General features: G+C 39.0%; 1 protein-coding gene across 5 annotated transcripts in view; it reads right to left on the bottom strand.

Moving 5' to 3' along the window:
- The window catches only part of mgat4c (mgat4 family member C), a 438,829-nt gene that overhangs the window by 73,468 nt on the left and 342,237 nt on the right, over nucleotides 1-23,124 (bottom strand). For 4 of the 5 annotated variants that reach the window (XM_043709709.2, XM_043709714.2, XM_043709710.2 and 1 more), the window contains exon 4: nucleotides 22,322-22,460. The exons of the other annotated variant lie outside the window; for it this stretch is intronic. The gene's annotated coding sequence lies outside the window, so the exon portion shown is untranslated. The remainder of the gene's footprint in view (nucleotides 1-22,321; nucleotides 22,461-23,124) is intronic. 5 annotated transcript variants of the gene reach the window in all.

The following is a 23,124-nucleotide window of genomic DNA, read 5'->3' as shown; positions in this document are numbered from 1 at the left end:
ACAAACCTCTATAAGGTCACCCCTCAGCCTCTGACATTCCAGGGATAATAGTCCCAGTCTATTTAGCCTCTCTCTATAGTTCAAACCTTCCAACCCTGGCAACATCCTTGTAAATCTTTTATTAACCCTTTCACATTTCTCAACATCTTTCCTATGACAGGGAGACTGGAACTGAATGCAGCATTCCGAAAGTGGCCTAACTAATAACCTGTATAGCCGCAACATGACATCCTAGTTCCTATAGTCAATATACTGACCAAAAAAGGCCAGTGTACCAAACGCCTTCTTCACTACTCTGTTTACATGTGACTCCACCTTCAAGGAACTATGAACCTTCACCCCAGGGTGGACCCACAAAGCCATTAGCAAGGGAATTATCTCTTTAAGCAGCCTAATGTGTGGTACCTAATCAACAGAGATGGAAATGTGTTGCTGGAAAAGCGCAGCAGGTCAGGCAGCATCTAGGGAACAGGCGAATCGACGTTTCGGGCATTAGCCCTTCTTCAGGAGGGCTCCTGAAGAAGGGCTAATGCCCGAAACGTCGATTCTCCTGTTCCCTAGATGCTGCCTGACTTGCTGCGCTTTTCCAGCAACACATTTCCATCTCTGATCTCCAGCATCTGCAGACCTCACTTTCTCCTACCTAATCAACATCAGACTATCAAAATATATACCAGTCACTGCTTCCTCTAACTGCATGTCTGATGAAGGGTCATAAAATGTAACCTCTGATTTCTCTTCATAGATGCTGCCTGACCTGCTGAGTTTCTCCAGCAATTTCTACTTTTGCTTGATTAGTATGTGTAACAGGTCATTTTGCCAACAGGGTGAAACTTTTTTAAATGTATGAAGAATAATGGAGTAGTGGGATTGCAGAGAGAGAGTACACTCCTCTTACCTCACTCTTAAAAATATGATAATTTGATGAAAAATATTTCACACATTAATGATTCATTAACATGAACTGCCAAGATTATGCTAATAGACATCAGAAAGTTTTGTTTTAAGATGTTAGGAATAATATCCCCTTGCAAACACATAGTGGTAGTTATAGTGTTTTTGTTTTGATAAAGTAGTGGAATAAGAACATATTTAAAAAAGGCAAATTGAGCCAAACGGGCAGCTCTATCAGAGCCTCATCTTCCGGCTAGGAACCCTCCAACCACAAGGGATGAACTCGGATTTCACCAGTTTCCTCATTTCCCCTCCCCCCACCCTGTCTCAGTCAAATCCATCAAATTCAGCACCGCCTTCCTAACCTGAGATCTTCTTCCCGACCTCTCCGCCCCCACCCCAGTCTGACCTATCACCCTCACCTTGACCTCTTTCCACCTATCACATTTCCGATGCCCCTCCCCCAAGTCCCTCCTCCCTACCTTTTATCTTAGCCTGCTGGACAAACTTTCCTCATTCCTGAAGAAGGGCTTATGCCCGAAACGTCGATTCTCCTGTTCCCTGGATGCTGCCTGACCTGCTGCGCTTTTCCAGCAACACATTTCCAGCTCTATCAGAGACCCAGTAAAAATATTATGTACTAAATTCTTCTGCACAGTATGCTTCAGTGATTGAATGCAACTTAATAAACATGTTTCTGCTCCTTGAGGAGCTTCTTTTATACTCAGATGTTGTCTGTACCCATTGAATTGGATTTGCTGAGCAGAGCTCTGTTGCCAACAATTGATATGTGTAAATTTCCACAATTATATACAGTGTTCATTTACGCAAATATTTAAAACATGCTTTTGCACAAAACTGGGGGCAGTGGGATGCAAATACTTATTGAGTGCACTCCCATGCTGACAAATACTCATGTCTTTGCTTGTTCAATTCAGAATCATGTAAAATGTTCCACGGTTCAAAAAATATGTCCTCAGCATATCTTCAGTGCGAAATTGTACTTGTCATTTGATCTGGGGACAAACAAGACAAAAGAATTGCTGTATTCTATGACAATGATCATGGTACTAGTTGAGATCTCAATTTAAATGAAATGATCAATTTCTAAGATCGCGTCTGAGTGTCTAATTAAGCTTCCAAATCCATCAGAAGCAGCTTTTCATCTTCAACTAAGATAGAAATTTTGGTACTTCAGAACAACCTGGGCATCATTAAAAGAATTATGCTTGCAACGTCGAGGTGTATAAAGTCAAAGATGATAAATGCTAGTTGAAAATAATAATTTGAAAAGTTTATTTTATTTTGGCCCTGTTTTCATCCGAGAGTGTTTTGCTGTTTGTCCTTTTTAATGCAAGCATAATAAACTACAATCATAGCTTTACTGTAATGCCCTGAGGTAAGTGAATTAATTGATGAAATGTTACCTTAGGATTACTAACATTTATACATTACTTGATTATTGTACATCCTTTCCTTTAACTAACATTGTTTACACCTTTGCTCCCAGATACTGAACACATCAAAAGTTTCAGCAGAATTGGCTGGAATCCTGTTGAGGTAACAAGGTTCTCAGATGCATGCTGGAGAACCAGTGAATGGCCCACATCAACTTTATTTAGGCCATTTTGTTCCACTCAGGCACTTCATAGGCAAGAGCTGGATCGTGCCCTTAGTAATGTTAGATCACATGAGATTCAAGGTGAGCTTGCCAATTGGATACAAAATTGGCTTGATGATAGGAGACAGAGGATCATGGTGGAGGGCTGTGACCAGCTGTGTTCCACAGGGATCAGCACTGGGTTCACTTCTGTTTGTCATTTATATAAATGATTTGGATGAGAATATAGGAGATATAGTTCATAAGTTTGTAGTTGGAAGATGGTTATCTAAAGATACAAATAAATCTTGGTCAATTGGGTCAATGGGCTGAGGAGAGGCAGATGGAGTTCAATGTGGATAAATGCATTTGGTAAAATAAACAAAGGCAGGACTTCTACAATTCATGGTAGGGCCCTGGGTAATTTAGTAGAACAGAGACACCTAGGGGTTCAGGTACATAATTCTTTGAAATTTGTGTTATAGTCGACAAAATGGTTAATCCGAGAATCCCTACAGTGTGGAAACAGGCCATTTGGCCCAACAAATCCACACCAACCCTCCAAAGACTAACTCACCTAGACCCATTCTCCTACCCTATTATCCTACTTTTACCCGGACTACGCACCTAACCTACATATCTTTGAACACTGTGGGCAATTTAGTGTGGCCAATTCACCCTAACCTGCACATCTTTGGGGGAGCATTCTGAGGAAAAGGTGGCATTTGGTACACTTGCCTTCATTGCGTAAACCTTTGAATATAGGAGTTGACATGTTGATGTTGTATAGGGCATTCGTGAGGCCTCTTCTGGAGTACTGTGTGTAGTTCTGGTCATCCCATTATAGGAAGGATATTAGTAAATTAGAGGTGGTTCAGAAAAGGTTTACCAGGATGTCATTGGGAATACAGGATTTGAGTTATTAAAATAGACTGGATAGACTACAATGTTTTTCACTGGAGTGCAGGATGTTGAGAGGTGACCTTACAGAAGTTTATAAAATCATGAGGGGCATAAATAAGCTGAATGGCAAAGGTATTTTCCCTGGGTTAGTGGAAGTTCAAAACTACAGAGCATATTTTTAAAGTGAGAGGAGAAAGCTTTCAAAAGGACATGGGGGTGGGGGCAATGTTTTTATGCAGAGAGTGATTTGTGCGTGGAATGAACTGCCTGAGGAAATGGTGGATGCAGGGTACAGTTCCAACATTTAAAAGACATTTGGATAAGTACATGAATAGGAAACGTTTGGAGGGATATGAACCAAACACAGGCAAGTAGGACCAATTTAGTTTGGGAATCAGTTTGGCATGGATTAGTTGGACCAAATGGTCTGTTTCTATGCTGTATAACCCTACCACTCAATGGCTCAATGATGCAAGTGACATTAGTTCAGCCCACTGCAAACTTTGGTCAATCAGACCTGGCAGCATTTTGAGCTGCTGCGCCAATAGGGATCTGGTGACTGCTGACAGTACGATACTCAAAGCCTATGATTATTGCTGGATTTTTTTAATGGGTTGTCACTACATGGGTGAAGGAAAAGCTGCCACTAGGTTCCTCCCCAGTTCCTGACACTGGATCACTCGATCAAGTACTGAGTGCTTCTGAATGAAAACACCCCTGGAAATCAGCATGTAATCTGGCATTAGTTTGCTTATCATGTTTTCCACCTGAGGACCTTAAGTGGGCAGCAATTGGCAGGAAAGGTTTTCCCATCATTGACTTAACTTGGGGTGGAGGCAGGAAGGAGATGGGATCACTAGCTGCCAACCTCCTGTCTGATTATTTATGCCACTTGGCTCCAAACCCACCAGGGAAGACCAGATGCAGAAAATATTTTATATTATGCCACCTAGCAGAATAACACACTGACACACACTGGGCCACATTTCTGTAAAATACACTGAATATATTAGTACACATTTATCAGCCTCATTGAGTTTTTTCACAATGATAAATATGTGCTTGCATCACCAGGATTTGTCACTGGTGAGGTTAGTCTGTTGAAAGCCTGACAATGTCAAGTTATATGCAGCTTATAAAGGAGAATATGTAATGAAAAATTTCATTGGCCATGTTTTCATCTTCAAAACATGGCTTGTAGGTCTATAATTAATTGAGCAAGTCCTAAAATGATCAAACTGCTAAATAATTAGTAATCCTGACAAGCTTTCCCTCTGCAGAATCTGTGCCTCACAAAAGTCCCAGATTGAGTTCAATTGTTTGATTTAATTCCTAGGCTTCTCCCAGGGTTAGTTATTAATATAAACCAATGATTAACACATGAAAATTCAAACATTGCTGAAGAATTGGAATTTTAGTTTTATTATTATTTTGCATTTAATCACAGGAATTTCAATGTTTAACAGTGGCTTTTAACTGTTTAAACCATGGGCACCAAACGTTGATTAAATCTTCCAAAATGACCTTATATTTTAAATGGTGAAACAAGCAAGACCTTCCTGAGAAATGAATGCTTCGATGAGACAATGGTTGGCCTCAGTTTTAGCAAACAACAGAAAATGAATTTTAACTTCTAAAGAAATATGTGTACTTCTGTCAGGTAAGGTGTGAAAAGATACATATATCTCAAGAACAAACCAAACTCACTTCAAGCACACTAATTTTTGACTTAAGAAGGGAAGTAGCTAATTCCATGTTTATAGGGACATATTCCTCATTTACATTTTTAAAAAATGTTATCTCCATTTTGGGTTTAACCACAGCTGGTTTTGTGACAATGGCTACTGCAAGTTAACATGCATTTCCAGCATGGCTTGTAGGTCTATAATTTGAGTAACTCCTTATGATCAAATGCTTTATCACTGGAACTAGAAATAAAAATGGTAACATGGAGGCAATCACTGTTGTGCAAAGTAATAGTTCTGAAGAATTAGTGTTGAAGTTACATTACTTCCATCCATTCTAATGATTTCACACAGTCTCAGGGTGAAGAAACTGTGTCTTAATAGAGGTTCTGGTTGAGACATATTAAGTTCCTACTAGTTGTGATTATGCCTAACTAGTTAATGTTACTTGTAGCTATTGCTACCTTGCAATAAACCATAACTTGTGCCTCTTCTTGTTCAGATGCTATAGCGGCTAATTCTCTACTATTATTAATGGACAGGCCCTTAGACCCAATATAGGAAGTAGCACTGGTCTGACCCATAAGCCACCAATTATTGATAATCGGATGATACAATATACTGCCAGCTCTGGTATCAGAAAATTCAACAGCTAGCACTTATTTGCCTGTACCTGTGTTTTCGTTTTTGCTGCTGTTGCCTGTCATTTACTTATCTATGCTACTTAACTCTGATTGGCCTGTAATGCTTGCAAGACAAAGCTTTTCACTGTGCCTCAGTACACATGACAATAAAGTCAATTCAATTCAATTATACAAGTTATTGTTCATAAGTAAGCATTAACATGAACATGGGTAAAACAATAATGGAGAGAAATAAATAAAGACCTTATGACAGTGAAAAAAACATTAATAGATGGAAGAAAGAGTAGAAAGCAACTACAGAAAGGGAAACACGACCATATTTGTGCTACTGGACCTACTTTTGTGACATTCCACCACAGCAATTGAGGAACTAAATTCAATTCATTTTAAAATGTCTGGAATTAAACACAATGCTAGAATCAACAATGGTGACTATGAAACTGCTAGATCATCATGAAAACACATCTGGCTCATTAATGTCCTTTAAGGAAGAAATTTGCTGTCCTTACCTGGTCTGGCTTACATTTAACTCCAGAATCACATTAACTGGAATGGCCTTGCAGGTGGCTCAGTTATATTGTCCAAGGCAGCTCAATATCACCTTACTAATGGCCAATAGATTGTGGTTTTACCAGTGATGACTTCATCTCATAAAAATGTCAGCAATCACCTCAGCTCATTCTTCCTTGGTTGCTGTCTTGCTCTACAATATCGTACTAGGAGATGCTTAGTACAAACAGCAGGAAAGCCTAGATTTGTAGCCTGGCATTGTGACATCTCTGACAAATATTCTAAATTATTTGCTGACAGCATAAGGTGCAGTAGAAGCTGATTGTTAGTACAGTCAGGCTCCTCCTGACTTTGCCACACAGAAATTTACTGCAAAGTGTTATGTTACAGAAAAAATAGACATTAATTCTATTTTGTACAAATGTTCTGCTATTGCCATTGACATTGTAGTTTAAGCTACAGTAAACATGCCAATAACAATATGCAGCACAAGTCAGAATAATCCTTTGTGTCTGGCCAAAATGTGTTCTGAGGATTGCATGTGTCTGATTCAAACTATCGAATATATGCTGAATACATCATAATGGAAACATATATATTTACCACAATTTATTGCACCAGTGACTCAACATTTATTTTCAGTATTTGTTTACAACGTGTGAATTTTATCTCTTGGCATTCATCTGGGTTTTGGTTATTCAAGTTTCTAATAATTTTCCTTCTGGAAATTGCCTCTACGCTGACTGCATTTCACGGAATATAGATCTCACTCTTGGTCATTCACATTTCACATAGAATAATGAATATCCAATAATCCTGGAAATACATTAGCAAAGACTTTGAATACCTTTAAGGATTCATGTTCAGTGTAATCCAAGCTGACAGCCAATGAGTTTTGTTTTAATGCAGTCTTTAAATTCAAAAAAAATCAAAAGATGGACATGAAATGGATATGATTGAAGCAGTACTATTGCTGAAAGGCATACATTGTGTGGGGTACATCTAATTCCCAAAGTGTCACTCTTAATACTTTATGAGTCTAATATTGGTCTGCAAAATCATAAAGAAACAAATTATTATTTTTCATTTAAATTGACAAGCAGTGTGAAGTAGTCGATTTGGGCCCCTCTCAGAAAGAGGTGAAATATCGTGTAAATGGCAGGAAACATTGCACCACCAAATGTTCTTGTAACTCATCTTGTTATTTATTGTCTCATGAAAGGCCAGTGTTAGTAAGCAGCCAGTCTACTCCTGACAGCCACACAAATTAAACCTAGTTTACAAGCAATTTGCATCTCATTAGATCCAAATCATAATAAAACATTAAGAAAGTAATTTCATGAAAAATTATAAATTGGCTGCAGATGCATGTTGTTTTTTTTCCTGGAGAATCTTGTGGAGTACAGCACAAAAGAAACTCATTAGCATCTTGTCTTGTGAGAGCTGCAGCTGCATTAACTGCATCGCTGTCTTTATTGAATCACAAATCAGTTAACGTTCAGCTGTATAAAGCCAATTCAAAATTTAATTAAAACAGGACCTTTTCTCTTACTAGGCATATAAATCTGTTCTATTGAGGTTTTATTTGTTTCAATATCAAAGAACTTGAAGAAAACAATAGCAGTTAAGATAATACATGCACAGATAATTTTACTATGGTGTGGATGCTGTGGTTCTGAGTTTAGTGTTTAATTTTGAATAAACTATTTACTGAGTTTCAAATAATAGCTTCAAATAAAGCTTTGAGACTTATTCAACTATTATGTCTTCCATCCTCTGTGAATTTATACTCATTCAAATTTCTACGGCCTACAGAAACTGAACACATTTTAGCTCCCAATCCACTTGCACATAGCTTCATCTATCTCGATAACATTCCGCAGCCCTTCAACCCATCAAGATCCCTACTGCCCTCCTACTCTGGCTCCTTGCAGATCATCTATTTAATCCATCCACTATAATAGTTATGCTTTCAGCTACCTAGATCCTAAACTCTGGAATTTGCTCACAAATCTCTCCTTTGTGGTGTTCCTAAAACTCACTTCTTAAACCTACCTTTTCACAAAAGGTTGTGGTCATCTATCCTAATATCACCTTCTGAGGCTTGGTGTTAAATCTTGTTTGATAAATTCTCCTATGAAGCATCTTAGGAAGTGTTGAGGGCATTTCAAATGCAAATTGTTGTCGTTCTAAATGGAAACCATTAAGGATTTAAAACTGCAGACATTTTAGTTCTTGAAATATAAGCCAACACCACCTATTTTATGACAAATTCTGAAGAAGCGTCATATGGGACTCGAAACGTTAACTCAGTTTCTTTCTCCACAAATGCTGCCAGACCTGCTGAGTTTCTTTCGCATTTTCTGTGTCTGCAACTATTTTTATCAATTGAAAAGCTCTAGAATGAACCTGAAATGCTGCAGTAGATATCACCACTGATTTATACAACAAGATCCTACTTCTTAAAGCAAACAGGAATAATTATTTTCTCTCTACGAGAAGAATATTAGTCAAGAACAAACTGGCAAAAGAATCGAAACATTAAAGGCAATGAAGTTATTTATTGCTATTGCTTTTTTTGCAAACTTAATTTCAAATGGTCAAGTTTAGAGACTAAGGAATAAGATTGACTTTATCACATGGGCAGCTAAGTGAGTTGACAGCCACTGGCTAAGGAAGAATGGCCTGTGATTTGAAGACAGTTGGAAGGTACTGTACAAGTCACTTCACTGCCAGAATGTATCCCTTTCACTAGGGATAGCTTTTTAACTTCTTCTCAACTTTAAAAATTATTTGAGGGAAATATTCTTCTTCCTTAGATTGTTCCATTCCCCACTTTCTTCATTCCTTTTTGCAAAAAATATTTGAATCAGAACCTGGTGAAAATAGAATGGGATGGCTACAAAATCCACGAGGACTTTGGTATACTGGGTACTTCTGTTGGGCCTCTGAACATGCCCTGGACTGTACTAGGTCATCCACCTTGACTGTGAGTATCCAAAAGTGGATGATGGATCATCTTAAAGCAGCGGGATTGTGTACGGATTGTGTTCCTCACAGTTTGAGGCTCTGGCCAATAGTGGTCCCCACCCTGACCTGAGTTGGGGAATCATGTTGCAGCTGTACAGGACATTGGTTAGTCCACTTTCGGAATATTGTATGCAATTCTGGTCTCCCTCCTACCAGAAGGATGTTGTGAAACTTAAAAAGGTTCTGAAAAGATTTACAAGGATGTTGCCAGGGTTGGAGAGTTTGAGCTAAAGGGGAGACTGAATAGGCTGGGGCCATTTTCGCTGGAGCGTCAGAGGTTGAGGGATGACCTTATAGAGATTTATAAAATCATCAGGGGTATGGATAGGGTAAATAGATAAGGTCTTTTCCCTGGCGTGGGGGAGTCCAGAGCTAGAGGGCATAGGTTTAGGCAGGGAGGAAAAATTTAAAACAGACCTAAGGGGCAACCTTTTTGTACAGAGGCTGGTGTATGTATGAAATGAACTGCCACAGGAAAAGATGGAGTTTGTTGCAATTATACCATGTAAAAGGCATTTGGATGTGTGCATAAAAAGGAAAGGATTAGAGGCATATAGGACAAGTGCTGGCAAATGGGACTAGATTAGGTTAGTTAGCATGGACGAGTTGGACTGAAGGGTCTGTTTCCATGCTATACATCCCCATGATTCTGACTGAGCACGATCCTCCCACCAGATTCTGACTTGGCAGTTTGGTTGAATGAATATCCTTGGATTTGTTTTGTGTTTGCTGCACAGACGGCTAGCACATTCTGCAGGTGTTATTCTGCAGTTTTGGTGCACTGTTCACCAAGATGACCCATCCCACCCCACCCACAACCTCATGACAAGAGTGACAAGGAAGCTATCTGTGTGTCTGCATTAGACAGGCCCTTACGACAGCAGTAGAGAAAGTTTTCAGTCCCGGCTGAAGTGCCAATGTATTGAAAGGTTTAGTAAGGCAAGGGTTTCCATGGATGATCCAAGTATGCAGGTAGTTGCAATATGAAGGCATGCTGAGAGAGTAAGTGAACAGTTCGAAGATGTAATGGAGTCCAATCCTTGATATGGGGGGGCGGGGGGTGTTGCCCATCTATGCATGTAAAATATTTCTCCTGCAAACATCTCAGTACTAGCTGTCAGTGCTCCCTTCAATGCAAATTTGTGTGTGAACTGCTTGGTAGTGCATCAGAGAGGTGCCATGATGATCATGATACGTTGACAGATATTGGGTGTCAAACTACACAGATGAAGGGATGTATGTGGCTGGTGCCCTTGTATCATGCCCTGAGATGTTGTCCAAGTGTAATATTGTGGTTGGTCAGAGGAAGTGATGAGCTGAATCCACCAAGTATATACTCTGAATAAAAATCTTCCAAGATAATATAAATGGATAGAATGACAGAAAAATATGCTGATGCTAATGAAATCGGTTTTATCATTTTATTAAAATGGATTTAGATGGTAAAATCATGAAAGTTATCCTAAACATTGTCTATTTTCTCTCAACCACATGGTGTTGACTCAAGCTTGTTTTAAACAACATCCACGAATCAGCAATTGCATGCATTTAACAATGTTAAAGATGAAGAGTACCAGAACATTTAAGAGATAAGTGGATCATTACCCTTTTAAAAATAAAAAATGTTAAGTATTGTGTGGGATAAGTACAAAGAAATAGGATTGAAGAATGGTTCTTTCGAAGAGATTGGGGCAATGGGCCAAAAAGACTCCTCCTGTGCTGCAAAATCCTGTTTTTATATGTCTGCTGCTTAGGAATAATTTCCCAAGCTTCAGTTTCCTTCTGTAACTTGTCCAAGCTCTCATTTCTCATCCAGGGTCAGCAAGTATTTGCAGAGCATTCAACTGCAGGCACTTACACCTGAGCTCAAATCTATCCTTCCCTCACCATCTGTACAAGGCAGCTTGCAGCAACAGTCACTAAATAGTGACTAGGAATATCCACCCTCTCCAATACTCTTCACCTTCGCCAGGGAGTGCCGAACACATTGTAACACTTTGCTATTTGTAGACTTAAATGTTGATTTATTATTTTAGGTTTTGTTTTACTGATTGTCTGAAACTGTGTTATGAATTAATGATTGTTTTTAATTTGTAGTATCACAATTTGACACTGAACAATCAGGAGGAGCTGAGACTTCAAGATGATGCAGTTTACTGGGCAAGATATAGTTAGCCCTGTAAGTGTAGTATAGGCACAATAAATGAAAAAAAAATCATAATGCTAATTAGATCTCATTCAGTCCTCTCTCATGAGCCAGTGTAGCATAAGAGTAAAATTTTTATCTGGGTGACTTTTGCCTACTAAAGATGATTCACTAGTGAAGACTTGGATGCTTTCATTCCTTCACACTAGGACACTTGCCAAGATCAATCAGCATTTGGTGATGGTCCTTCAACTTTAGCAAAATAAAAACCCAACTCACAATAATTCTGGCAGTAGAATTATAATACCTAGCAGGCATGGGCAAGATATTGTCGAATAGTGATTTTGTTTGTCTCATAATAGCCACTTTACACCACATTAAGTAGACATAAGATCATGAGTTATTCATACTGGGAGCAATCTTAACCATCCTCCTTCCCTCCACTGTGGTAACTGTACTATGGGTAGTTCACATCGGTTAAGTGTTTTACCCATTAATGTCCATGCACAATTCCACAGCCTTGAATTTTAACCTTCAATCTTAAGCAAAGCAAGAACATCTGCCTAAAGCTAGAGTGGTCTTTCTTTAAATATTGTGATGATAATGGGAAATATAGACTATTGAATTTTGGATTATACTGAGACTTTTGATGGACTGTTTTTTTAAAAAAGGGAAGAAACATGGATCTAATTTGGCTGCCCTGGTCACCTGACTACAGATTGAGAGAAGCTGCACAAGACCCATGTGGAATAAACAAAACTGCCTTCACTGACATTACCAATTTTATCAGAAGATACCAAAACCAGCAACTTATATAATTAACACTGCAGAATACCCTATGCATTAATTGTACCGGGCACATTTCAAAAGGTAGTTCTTCAACCTTGTTGAACAATAAAGGATATTCAATCTACTTGACATGTTTGTCAATGGAACGGACTCAGCAGAATATGATCAGAAGTTATCAGTGATGTTTACCCAAGTCATAAAAATTCTCAATATCTGAGACTACAGCACAGAATGACAGCAGCTGGGATAAAGCCTATGCATAACAACGTGAAAATGTTTTGTATGCTTCCAATACTATCTAGTATGAAAGAGTTAGAATCATTTCTTGGTACTACCAACTTTCAATCACAAATTAGTCCCCATATATGCTTAGACTATGAATCCTCTTCAAAAGATTCTGCAAAAACCTGCACAAGGGGAATGCAGGGCATGGCAAAATGTGAGCTGATATGTTAAAGGCAAAAATGACATCTCTGGCAGTTGGCACACATTCTGACCTATGTGTTAGGAAATGTGAATGGAGCTGAATGCTCACAGTAAATTAGTCACTTGCTTCCTCCAATCACCTAAGCAGCATACCCATTGGCAGAAACCAAACACAACTTTACTGGACAGAAGGAAGCACTAGTCGGTACTTTTGCTTTGCATATGTATCTCGGTGGTAATAAATTCATTCATTGCACTGATTTGTGAACACATCCTAGAGTGTTAGCAACATCAGGATCTATGTATGTGCAAATGATTATCTTTATCATTCAAATTCAAGTAGGTTCAAGCAACTGAACAGGCATCATGCGTAGTCATCAAAGTATTAACATTGCAAACAGCATTATATAGATCAAAATGATTTGCAACAAAGACTATTTAATCTTATTATTTTTGTATCTGTTACACAGATTTGTTACACGAAAAGTTGAAGGCAGCCAGCATGCTGCAGAAAATAATTCAATGCCTGGAAACCAAGTGGTCTCATAAAATCGAAAAAGGATTGATTCATGCTAGCTAGTGTAAAGTGTCCACAATAAACTTGACTTATTTGATGTCACACAGGAAACTTCAATGGTTATCCTGAAAGTGCGATAGCAACGTGTCTTGAGTCATAACCTTAAAAGCCATTTGAGATGCTGTTAACATGAAATAACGGCCCTGTGAAACAACTCCCGAGAAAGTGTCAGGTGACCAGCTATAGATTGCCACATAGCAAAGTTCATTACAAACTGCTTTAGAATGAAGATTCAGTGGAAAATTCTGTTAAATCATGACTTGTATCTCTACAACTGACCCCCATGGTCAACAAAACCATGCCAACAACTCCAAGTAGATATTATTTGAAAAAGTGCAAGCAGCCACTAACAATCACTGTTTCTTTGCTCGTTGTTCATGACCAAAATAACAAATGGCCAGAAATCATTACAAGAAGTTCTACAAGCGCCACGTCAGTCACTGGTATTCTTAGCAATTTGTCTGTGAATGGGGCTTTGCAGGCAATATTGTTACAGAAAACGAGCAGTTTCTACTCAGTTCACAGAGTTCCTCTGTGTTATGGAATTTACCAACAACACATAATAGAACATCACAATACAACCCACAATCAAATGGGTGATGGTGTTAAACAACGTAACAGGGTGATCCCACAAAAAAACTGCCATCCAGCCTCATGAGCCTGATCTGCTACTCAAATAGGTCAATGCTGGTCTGTAACCTCAAATCTGCATTCCTACTAAACCCTTATTATCTTTCACCTGGCTGATTACCAGTATCTCTTTACATCCACCTTAAAATATTCAAAGACTCTGCTTCCATCTTTTTAGGATGGCAGTTCCAAAGGCTCTCAACTTCATTAAAAAAGAGTTACCTCATCTTTGCTTTAAATGGGCAATTCCTAAATCATGAATCCATTTCTAGATTTTCACCCATAAGAGGAAACATTGCCTTCACACAATGGAAGCAAGGGAATTTCTTGAATGCTGGCTTTTTGGAAGTGATGTCTGTTAATGGCACTAGTGATATATAATAGTAATAATCAGCAGCCAGACCTTAAAGTGACTCTGTTTAAATGTTTAAGTGGAGAAAAAGAAAAAAGAATTCTCTCTCAACTTTAATCTCTTGTTCCCAGCAGGAACAGTCATTTGCCAGCCCAAAACGGATGGAAGTGTACATACATTGATATGAAGAATTTGTTTATTTAGAAAAAGCATGAGGAGATTTTGTATTCCATTGTCAGCTGATAGTGCTTGTGTCTGAATTTTTTAAAAATGCATTAGCAAGAAGAACCACTGAAATAATGCCTGTCAATATTTCTGTAAAAAACTGATTTTTTCCATGCTAAAGCAGAAGTAGATATTCTGGAAAACATTTGGGAATTCCTCTGAATATCCTGGTATTGGCTGTCTTTCCAATGATTGAGTTTGTTTGCATGGAGTGTGTCGGAGCTGGAGAAAAGGACAGTTTAAGAAAATCAGAATTATTCGGTTAAATCATCCAGTTCAACTAATGAAGCAGTATAACAGCTCACCTAAATTCTAAAATTGTTATTAATGCAACATTTTGGGTGAGCTCTTTTATATGGGGCCTATTCAACTGAACAGTTTGTGAAGAGTTAATTCCTTTTATTTCTGCAAAGGCTGTAGTGTTAACTGGCACAACCTGCATTTATTGCTCATCATTTATTGTCCTTGAACGATTAGCTCTCTGAGTTATTTCCCAGACATTTTGGAAGTCCATCACACTGTTTTGATTTGCAGTCACTTGTAGGACAGATTTCCTTCCCTAACAGGGACATTAGTGAACCAGATGGGTTTTTATAACAGTTGATTAAAAAAAAGTCTTCATGAGACTAGCTTATTATTCCAGCTTTTATTGCTTCCAAATTTCACCATCTGCTGTGCTAGGATTCAAAGCCAGGTCCCCAGAACATTATCCTGGAAATCTGGATGACTAGTCCACATTAATGCTATGTCACTGCCCCCTTTGAGTTTGTAATGAATTGTAATATTGTTAGCAATGAATAGGTTTGTTGACAAGCAATGATGGATGTAAACATTTTTTTGTCATGCCCGTAGGTCAGTGATGCTTGGCACAAAGAATAATCTCTGTAACCAAGCAGACAGACCCAGGACCCAGGCAAAATTGAGGCTAGTCACTCCTGTCAGTCATTCACTTTAGACCACCGGCCTCACGATAGCATTGCTTGGGGAAGTTGGAGGAGTCGAAGAATATAAATGAGGCCATCATGAGCCATTAGCATGCCTGAATAACTGCCTTGAAGCTGGGAGAAAAATTCTTGTATACATATATAAATAAAAGCTTGCATTGGGAACTGACTGTCAGACTGCCACCAAGGCACCCAAAAACTGAGCAATGCAGCCTCAGCTGCTATTCTGCTTAGGCTTGAAAGATTTCAGGGGTTGAGGCAAAATAAATTTTTGGTTCTTCATTTTACAAGCATGGCAGCCAGCAATATGTGGTTGTGCACATTTCTGGTATATATGGATTATATACGAAATATGAGTTTTTGTTTTAAGAACCTGTATACCAGTCTTGGATTCAAACCAGTACTTTAGTTTAACATCTGCTCAATGGCTTCAATATTTCTCCACAGCTCACTCTGCCCTGCATGAATTTTTGCATTTGATTGATTACAGTCACCATCTGGAATGTAAATGATTTGAATTTGCCAACGTAGAAATGTAATTTGTAAAATTAGAATTGCTAAATCAAATGATTGAACAATTCTTGCAAAATGCTGGTCAGTTGAAATAAGATAGCTGCATAAAAGAAATCATGGAATTTCTTTTAGCTGGTAGTGTCATATTTAGTGGGTGAAACATGAGTAAAGAAGAATGTAATTTATCTGGGCAGAAAATGACAAAGAAGTTTGGTTTTAATGACATCAAAATGTTTCATATTTCCAAAGCTTAACTTGAAACTGCATTTTTGTTTCTATTTGACAGTTTCAAAGCAATTTCATAAATTCTAAAATCAACCCAATGGTGGTCTTGCTTCTGAGTAGTGTTCTTGGTAAGTCAAAATCAAAAAGTAAATGTATTGAATAAATTTAAATAAATTTAAAAGTAAAAATATCAATGAATGACTGAAGTTTCAATGGAACATATCTTTTTGTAGGAACACTTTGAATTTTTGGATATCATATAAAGTATTCTATCCATCAAAAGTTATTATAAATGCAAAATCCTTGCTGCATGCCTCATGCCAAATAATTCTGGCAGATTCATGTTTAAAACTAAATTAGAATATTTATCAGAATCTTATCCCATGCTGAGACGAGCTCTAGAAGTAACTAGAATGTCCAGAACCAAGTTTGCTTTCCTAAAACACTCATAACTATTTTCATGTTAGTTTAAACTTTTAACTCCTATTCAAAAATTAGTTCAAAGTCACTGGACCTGAAACATTAACTCTGCTTTCTCTCATAGGTGTTGCCTGACTGAGTTTTTTCAGCAATTTCTGTTTTGTTTCTAATTTCTAGTCTCTGCAGTTATTTGGGAAACAAAAATAGGACTTAATAGGTCTTACAGCCTCTGTGGAGAGAAATCAGTCAATGTATCAGGTCCGATGATCCTTCCTCACAACTGATCTGAGGAAGGTCACTGGACCCAAAATGTTGATTCCTCTCCATAGCTGCTGCCAGACTTGCTGAGCTTTTTCAGCAATTTCAGTTTTTGTTTCTGATTTATAGCATCTGCAGTTCGTTCAGTATTTTATGCAGTTCTTTGGTTTTTTGATAGCAAATAGGCAGAATGATTGTTGCATTCATTCATTAAAAACCCATGCAAGTTCTTGCCTTATCTAACAAAGAAAACTAATCAATGTGAACCAAATCAGTAACAAGTAACCATTTTCTGCATGGATATCAACATTTTCTTCGCTACAACCAATTCAAAAGAAGGGTCACTCGACCCAAAGTGTTAACTCTGCTTTCTCTCCATGGATGCTGCTAGACTTGTTGAATTTCCCCTGCAATTTCTATTTGTGTCAGTAATTTGGCAGCATGCCCATGCTGGTTCAAGAAAGATCACTACTTGGTCATGTTCGATGTTAATTCATAGTAGCCTGCAGATTTTAAGGGGGTGAGGGCGGGGGAGTGGAGAAGAGGATGAAGTGATTGTTGTGAAGTTGAAAGGAACACAGTTTTAATGTACTGGAAGACAGCAAGTGTCCACTGGGAGCATCTCCAGATTCTCGGAGTGTGTGCTTGAGACTTAGTGATGGATGCTGTAGGGTAAAGAATGTTCCATTTCCAAAAGGTGACAGGTGCCCTGTCATACTGACAAAGAAGCTTGCTTCAAAAGTAGCATGAGAAATCAAAGCCTACTGTTTCTTAACACAGACATTATGAAAGGAGTCGAATGATCTGACTTGAATGTTAAGGTAAGGCTCCTGTCCATAGTGCTTAATCTTCTGGGATGATCTTGGAGGTGTGGGGTTCAGACCTTAGGTGGCATACTATAATTCTATCACCCTCCCACTACCATCTGAATTCTGGGCAGGATTGCCCATTGGTACTCGTTTGCTTGCCATCAATAAAATGCCCAATTAATAACCATTTAAAGCTTCACCGCAATATGGTGGGTATTAAACTCAACTGCAGATGGACCTGTTGCTGCTTGGTGCAGACAGCAGCTAAAATGTGCAGTCAGCTTGTCATCTCTAGGCAAGTTGCAGGGGGCAGCCTTTGATCAAACTGTTTGGTCATTGGGAAAGGATGGCCGACTGTGGGCAACTCCTTTGCCCTTGCCATTGACACCTCCACTCCCTTTCTCTACAACATCTCTGCACATTAATTGTCTATGGGCTTGGGTAACTGAAAGTACATGATCACTCTCATTCAAACACACCAGTTCGAATTTATCATTTAGATTATGACTGAAATAGAGTTCAGTACTACGTAATGCATGTAATGAAGTAGAAGCAGTGGATGGCTCAGATGATGGCTCACCTGGAGGATAATGCTACTTTAGATTGGATTAGATTCCTTACAGTGTGGAATCAGGCTCTTCAGCCCAACAAGTTCATACTGACCCTCTGAAGAATAACCCACCCAGACCCATTTCCCTCTGACTAATGCACCAAACACTATGGGCAATTTAGCATGGCCAATTCACCTGCCCTGCACATCTGTGGACTGTGGGAGGAACCAGAGCACCCAGAGGAAACCCACGCAGTCACGGGGAGAATGTGCAAACTCCACAGAGTCACCTGAAGCTGGAATTGAACCTGGGACCCTGCTGCTGTGAGGCAGCAGTGCTAACTCCTGAACCACCTTGCAAGGTAAAGACTTTTAGAGTTCAATTTTCATGGAACAAGAATTAGCCGTGCAGCTAGAATTGTCAGGAGCAATAAATCTACCTGACAGGTGAACTGTGTTGGTGAGGATGGAGAAAGCTATTTGTTTGTGTGACAGCCAGGTATAGCATGGAGTCACTTCATGGAGCTTCTGAATACACTTTACAGTTTAATGTCAATGAAATCTTTCATTTTATCACTAAGTAGTTATTTTTATGCAGTAATTTTCTCCCTAGCTGGGGTGGAAGACTGTGCCTGTAGTTCAGCTATTTCACTGTATGCTGACATAAATGTAAGTGCGTGTATAACAAACAGCCATGAATCTTCAAAATATTATAACAACTAAAAACATCAGTTGTGCCTTCAAAATCTGTTAAATTTCGTAGGATCATGTTTTGGTAATAGAACCACTGTGAACTTATGAAAGGACCTTCTCAGTAATACTGGTATTGAGAAAGGAACCAATCTGTTATCTTGGTCGTGCACCTTTCTCAAACATGCTGGACACAGATGAGGTCAAACCAAAATACTGGAAGTTTTGGTCTCCTTATTGAGAAAGGAAGGAGGAAGGAGGAAGGAGGACTGGTCCGTGGGGCAAGGGGATTGTCCTACAAGCAAAGATTGAGTAGGTTTGGTTTATGTTCCCTGAAGTTTAGAAGAATGAGTAATAATTGTGGTGGGTTTGAATGGTAGGTTTTAGGAAATGTTTCAACTGACTGAAGTTTCGAGAGCAATCAAGTCACAGTCTTAGAGCAACATTTCAGTCATTCAGATCTGAGATGAGGAGAAATTTCCTCAGAGTTGTGTATCTTTGAAATGTACTTTCTCAGTCACTGAGTATATTCAAAACAGAGATTATTTCATTTAAAAGAAAATCAGAAATGTAGGAATAGTAAATGTAAACGATCAGACATGGTCCTGTTGAATTGTGGAGGAAGTTCAAAGTGAAAAATGACCCTACTTTAAGAACATAAGAACGAGGAGCAGGAGTAGGCCATCTGGCCCTTCGAGCCTGCTCCACCACTCAATGAGATCATGGCTAATCTTTTCATGGACTCAGCTCCACTTACCCACGTTTTCACCATATCCCTTAATTCCTTTATATTTCAAAAAATTATTTACCTTAGTTTTAAAAGTGATTACTGAAGTAGTGTCAACTACTTCCCTAGGCAAGGAATTCCACTGATTAACAACCCTCTGGGTGAAGAAGTTCCTTCTCAGTTCAATTCTAACCCTGCTTCCTCCAATCTTGAGGCCATGCCCTCTTGTCCTAGTTTCACCTGCCAGTGGAAACATCCTATCAATTTCTATTTTATCTATTCCCTTCATAATTTTATATGTTCCTATAGATCCCTCCTCATTCTTCTGAATTCCAATGAATACAATCCCAAACTACTTAACGTCACCTCATAAGTCAACCCCCTCAACTCCGGAATCAACCTAGTGAACCTCCTCTGCATCCCCTCCAGTGCCAGTACATCCTTTCTTAAGTAAGGAGATCAAATCTGCACATAGTCCTCTAGATGTGGCCTTGTACAGCTGCAATATTACCTCTCTGTTTTTAAACTTAACCCCTTTAGCAATGAAGGACAAAATTCCATTTGCCTTCCTAATTACTTGTACCTGCAGACTAACCTTCTGCGATTCTTGCACAACGGCACCCAGGTGCCTCTGCAAATTAGCATTCTGCAACTTTTTAACATTCAACTAATAATCTATTTTGCTGTTATTCTTACCAAAATGGATGACTTCACATTTACTAACATTGTATTCCATCGACCAGACCTTTGCCCACTCACTCAATGTATCTATATTCCTCTGCAAAGTTTCACAGTCCTCTGCACACTTTGCTCTGCCAATCATCTTAGTGTCATTGGCAAATTTTGACACCATGCACATGGTCCCCAACTCCAAATCATCTATATAAATTGTAAATAATTGTAGTCCCAACACCGATCCCTGAGGCACACCACTAGTCACTGATTGCCAGCCAGAATAGCACTCATTTATCCCCACTGTTTGCTTCCTGTTAGTCAACCAATCCTCTGTCCACACTAATAGTCTATCCCTAATGCCATGCAGCAGCCTCATGTGCGGCACCTTGTCAAAGGCCTTTTGGAAATCTAGGTACATCACATCCACTGGATCCCTGTTGTCCACCTTGCTTGAAATATCTTCATAGAATTCCAAAAGATTTGTGAAGCATGACCTGCCCTTCATGAACCCATGCTTCATCTGTACAACAGGACAATTTCTTTCGAGATGTGCTGCTATTTCTTCCTTGATGATAGATTCAAGCATCTTCCCCACTGCAGAGGTTAAGCTCACCAGTCTATAATTTACCCATATTTTGTCTACTGCTCTTTTTAAATAGTGGCATCACATTTGCTATTTTCCATCCTGCTGGGACTGCCCCAGAATCCAGCGAATTTTGGAAAATTATCGCCAGTCCATTTGTTATTTCTCCCACCATCTCCTTTAGTATTCTGGGATGCATTCCATCAGGGCCAGGAGACTAATCTCTTCTTAGCTCCATTAGCACACCCAACACTAACTCTTCCATAATAATAATTGTTTCCAGGTCCTCACCTACCTTCATCTCTTTGTCAATTACTGGCATGTTATTAGTCACCTCCACTGTGAAGACCGATGCCAAATGCCTGTTCAGTGCCTCGGCCGTTTCATCATATCCCATAACTAACTGCCCCTTCTTATCCCCTAAAGGACCAACATTTACTTAAACCACTCTTCTTCGTTTTATATGTTTATAGAAACTCTTGCTATCCATCCTTATATTCTGTGCTAGTTTTTTCTCATACTCTATCTTACTTTTCTTTATAGCTCTTTTTGTGGCTTTCTGTTGACCTTTAATGTTTTCCCAATCTTCTAGATTCCTGCTGTTTTTGACCACATTGTATGCCTTCTCTTTCACTTTGATAGCCTGCCTTATTTCCCGAGACACCCATGGCAGAATACTCCTCTTCTTACAGTCCTTCCTTCTCACCGGAATATACTTCTGCTGAGCATATTGAAAAAACCGCTTGAAAGTTCTCCACTGCTCATCAACTGTCACACCATAAAGTTTCTGTTTCCAGTCTACTTTAGCCAGGTCCTCCATCATTCTATCATAGTCACCCTTATTCAACCTTTTAACCCTGGTATTGGATTTTATCTTCACACTCTCCAACTGTATTCTAAATTCAACCATACTGTGATCGCTCCTTCTAGGATGATACCTGACAACTACTTGTCTTTTTGCTCCTCCCTCTTGAATGGCCTTCTGTACCATGATGCCATAGTCAGCTGGCTCATCCTGACCACAGCCCTTTCTCTCATCCATACAGGGAGAAGTATCTTATACCTGTTGGATAAAGTCAAAAGCTGAGGCTCCTCCATTCTGACCTCAGGATCCCCCTACCTGCCTCACTTACAGTCACACCCTGTTGGACCTGATCACTGATTTTGAAATACTTAATCTACCGGGTGTGACTGCTTCCTGAAACAAAGCGTCCAGGTAACTCTCCCCCTCCTGGATGTGCCGCAGTGCTTGAAGTTCAGATTCCAGATCATCAACTCTGAGCCAGAATTCCTCCAGCAACCAACACTTGCTGCAGATGTGGTTGTACACAATGGGATCAGTCAGCTCCCCCATCATACAGCTACAGCACACTACCTACCCAGCCATATATACCTACTTAATTAACATATACAAATTTGAGTTAAATAATTTCTGGTACTTCTCTGCTATGGTCTTATTCAATTAACCAATTAATAGAAGATAAAAAAAATATAATTTGTTTACCAATCAACTTACCTTATCAACCCACTACAGAGTCCTTTTCTTGGTGAGAGGAGGAGGGTGGGTGGGAGACATTACACGTGCAGTGTCTCGGATTCAGCCGTTGCCCAAATATATTGCCAGCAGCCACTGGTATTCACCTCTGCCTCTGCTCCTGTAAAATGACAAGCCATGATGCTCGAGATAAATTTTTAAATTTTGTGTCCCTATTTCTTGTGATTCTCTTTGCAAAGGTTGAACAGTAATATCACAATCTTGAAACTGACCAAAAGAAATTAAAATGGATCATAAACTGTGAATGCTGGAAATCTGAAACAAAAACAATGCTCAAAAAACATAACAGATCTGGGTAGCATATGTGAAAAAAAACACAAAAGTTAACATTCAAAATGTTAACTGTTTTTCTCTGCAGCTGTTGCCAGATCTCCTGCACTCTGTTTTTGTTTCAAAATTGATTATGTTCTCTCGTAATATGATCTGTGTTTGGGTATTGAATGTTTGTAGAACATCAATACATTTAATAGCCTTGATTGATTAGAATATCCAGCACAAAAATATATGATTCAACACAACTGGTTCCACATGAGCTTCCTCCCATCCTTCTTCATTTAACCTTACCAGCATAAACTTCTCCTCTCCAAACATGCATCTATACTGTTTGCCTCATCTACTCCTTGTGGTAATGTGATCCACATGCTTACTGGAGATGTTGCTCCTGAAATCCTCCTGAAATGATTGTAATAGATTATCTCCACATCTTTCCCATAGGTGGAACATCCATTTACATTTGTTCATGTCTTCCCTGCTTGCTGCTGCTT

Source organism: Chiloscyllium plagiosum, unplaced genomic scaffold (genome assembly GCF_037043375.1).
Source record: "Chiloscyllium plagiosum isolate Xiang-an unplaced genomic scaffold, Cpla_swu_hap1 HiC_scaffold_19, whole genome shotgun sequence".
In the NCBI taxonomy this organism is placed as follows: domain Eukaryota; kingdom Metazoa; phylum Chordata; class Chondrichthyes; order Orectolobiformes; family Hemiscylliidae; genus Chiloscyllium; species Chiloscyllium plagiosum.
This window is presented reverse-complemented; position numbering and strand designations above follow the sequence as displayed.